We start from the raw sequence: 4,136 nt of genomic DNA on the forward strand, positions 1-4,136 counted from the left end.
ATAAAATAACGTATGTGTAAAGTGTAGATGACAAGATTCATGACCGAGAAGACAGTTTGATGAATTATTTCTCAAATTGACCCAATTTATCAACGTTAGGGGTAAAACTTCTTTTGGCTTCCAACATTATGAATAAAATTGCACAATTTTAGTCGTTATGGGTAAAATTGCTCCTGACGCAAAATGTTTTTTGGACTAATTTTTTTTTGGGGGCAAATGCCCCTTTGACCCCACCACTACCGAATATGATAGAAGTTATTAGTTTTTTCATTCAAAAAAAAGTTAATAATTTTTTTAAAGCAATAATAGAAGTTTTATTAGTTACTCGAAGGTATGTTCACATAATTTTAAAAGAAGGAAATTGGCCATAATATTTATTTCTTAAGATTAAAACATATGAATTAAGAAATGCAATTAATGTTAATTAAAAGACTTTGTTACCCTTGTATTAATTGCATCTATTAATTAATTTTTATCTATTCCTAAAGTAAAAAGACAACTTAAATAAGGATATATTTGGTAAAACATCAATTAATGTACATTGATTGTATCGAAACGTCAAATATTATGAAACAAAAAATTTCTTTAGAAACACAAATATCATGAAATGGAGAGAGTAACATTTTGTCCCACATATATAGATATACATATAATTTTACATAGAATAAGAAAATATTAAATATCATTAATATTTTAATATACCATTAATTAATTTTAAAATGTAGAGCATTTAATTTATTTTAAAATTAATAATTTTAAACTGTAATAAGAGAATATACTAGAAAATTAGTGGTTATTTATGATAAAAATATTTAAAAAGTGAATTTCTATCTATTTTTTTGGTAGAAAAGGAAAGGAAAGCAAAGCAAAACAAGCAACTACACCGAGATTAGTCTAGGAAAGCTAACCCCAATCCTATCATCTAAAAGAAGAGGAGAAAGAGCGATAGGGGGAACGGTAAGGGTAGAAACACCTAACACCCCCTCATGGCCTGCCGCCGCCAAGTGATCTGCAACACGGTTCTGCTCCCGGAGTGAATTTCTATCCATAATTGTTTGGCAATGTTTAGTTATATATATATATATATATATATATATATATATATATGGAATTGAGCATTTAAAAAAGAATATAAATTTTATTTTTATATTTTACATATAATAAGAGATAGATGTTGTCAGTATGATGGAACAAGTTGGATATTTACTTCAGCCATGTTGAATTATACCAAATAAACATAATTGGTAATGATGTCTCAACAATCTTACTATACCCTACCTCCCTCAATTTTTTTTTATATACATTTTTATATAAAACTATAAGCACATTTTTTTCTAAACTTCATTTTATTAAATTATTAATGATCCAACCAATTATAATAGATCCATCAATTAATTAAACTTTATTATATTATTTTAAAAATTAAAAATATATTATAAAAATATTCAAAAGTATAATAAACTATTCAATATCTATTGAGTGATCAATAAATATTAATATATTACACTCACTCTCACTCTAATGAAAGAGAGTTTAATGAAGGAATATAACGAGTAGTTCATTATATTTCATTGGAGGTGTTCTAACTGCATGGAGTAAAACCCTACACAAGTAAATGCTAGAACTAATACAAGTTCTACAAAGAAAAAAAAAACCCATAAATGTAAATAAAAACACACACGAATTATAAATCATATGTTTCTCGTAAATTTAAATCCACAAAAAAGCAGTTACAATCTATTCTTCATCATTTAGATCTTTTCGAACATTCAGACTTGAGTCTTTCAACATCTACTATTTTCGCTCTTAAGAACTTTATAAATATATAAATAAAATAATTATAGAGAGCAGATACAGTTCCACGGATAAAAATATTCTATTTTATTAAACTCTTTTTGGTTTAATAAAGTAATTGGGTGTTTGAGTATTAGCTAAAAGTGAACTCTGGAAAATGTAAAAGAAATAATGTTATAAAAATTATTCTCTCTGTTTCATATTATATGTCGTTTTAGAGATTTGCATAGAAATTAAGGATATAGAGAAAAGACATCGTTACCGCTTATTTATTGATTCTACTATTTATTTATTCTACAATAAGTTCATTATTTTAATTAATTTTCATAAACCTATGTTTTATAACAGGAAGAAAAGATGACTTAACGTGTACTGATTATATAAAATGACATGTATAATGAAAAAAAATCTCTAAAAAGACATGTAATATAAAATGAAGATAGTATGTTATTGTATTTTCTATTATATTATCGTTTAAAGATTGGAATTCGAAGGAAAAAATAATAATAAAAGAAATTGAATTATTGTGTTTGTTGTTAGATTTCAATTTAAAAAATCTTCAATTAATCTCAAAGATCCGCTTTTTTTCCGTCATCCTCTTTCAACTTTCTTCAGCCAAATTATAGGACTTTTTACATGAATATCATAATTGACTTTAAAATTACAACTAAATCATTTCATTAAACTTAATTTTCAATATATCATTTTTTCTATATATACCAAATAAAATATGCTTTTACACCTAATTTAAAAAGTTTAAACCTCAATCCATAAATCTCAAAGTCTTGACAATATATTCTAGACCCCTAATTTATAAACTTTAGTCTTTAAAAATAATAATTTTATGAGTTTGATATAATTCAAAATTATGAACTGACATAATTGTAAATATTTTTTTAGAAGTGAATTTTTATGTAAATTTCTCCAAATTATACATGTTGAAGAGCCCGTTGGTCCGTCCAAATCTATCCTTTATGAATTGGGCTTAAACATGTATGGTTTATATTTGGCTGGGTTGGATTTGAGATTTTCTCAAAATCTCGAACCCGGCCAAATCTGACCTGTTTTTTTTTTATATTATATATTATATTTTTACTATTATTTTGTTGAAAAAATATATTAGTTAATTTTTAATACATTATATTTTTTTAATTCAATACATACGTGTATTACACATCGTACATTTGTGCCCTTCTAGTTTAATTATACGTCAAGCTCAGTTAGGCCTGGTCCGAACCCGGCCAAGCCCAACTCATGAACAAGTCTAAACCAAATTGAAAAGAGTGTATACAAGATTGTAGGTGTGGAAGATATTTAAGAAACACATTAATTAGTTAGCTGTCTTGCAAAGTGTTATAAAAGTATAAGATTTCTTTGCTTTTATCGTAGCAAGTTTTGAATCTTCTTACCATCTATTTGTTCCAATTTAGGAAGTTGGTTTTGAATTGCAGTGATAGTCTAATGACTTCCACTAGCCAATAGCCATTTTTCTGTTTCTTCTACCAGGGGCCGTTTTTCTGTTTCTTCGGGCGGTTTCTGTTTTTTTCGGGTCCGCAGTTTGCTGTTTCTTCAAGCAAGAGACTGTTTTCTCACACCTTCTATTCCGATGTCATCCACTCCGGATTTTATGTCTTTAAAACGCGTCTACATATATTAAAAATCCACCTTACTAATAACTCTCATTCACATTCTCCTATTTTTTACGTGAGATTTAGTTCATTACTACCATCATCGCCATCAATTTGGCTGCTCCTTGCTCAAACCTTTTATCACGACGTCACTTACTCCGAACTGGGTCATTAAAGATCCACTGACTTCCGACCAGTTTGTCCCCGAACCACAAATTGTACGTAGGGATTCACTTTGATACTAATTGTAAAAGTGTTGTTCAATACTATGTAGATATTGTACGCTTTTATCCAAATACAATATTTTATGCTTCACGACTTTAAAACGCATCTATATGTATTAAAAATTCACCTTACTAATTAGCTCTAGTCACTTTATCTATTTCTGATGTGAGATTCTATTTATTCATACCCCTATTGACATCCCTTAAAACTACTCATCGCTTATGTCTTTTACTCTGGCACCACCTAATCGTTACACTCAAAGCACGAAAACACATGATTTTTTTGTTAACTTTTCTCTATTATTTATAAACAATTTACATAGAAATTCACTTTTAAAAAACTATTTATAATTATGTCAAGTTATAATTTTAAATTATATCAAATTAATAAAATTACTACTTTTAATCTATTTTAACAATTAGAGTTTATAAATTGGGGATCTAAAATATATTATTTATGATTTAGAATTTATGAATTTAAGTTTATAAT

This window comes from Euphorbia lathyris, chromosome 8 (assembly GCF_963576675.1).
Source record: "Euphorbia lathyris chromosome 8, ddEupLath1.1, whole genome shotgun sequence".
In the NCBI taxonomy this organism is placed as follows: Eukaryota; Viridiplantae; Streptophyta; class Magnoliopsida; order Malpighiales; family Euphorbiaceae; genus Euphorbia; species Euphorbia lathyris.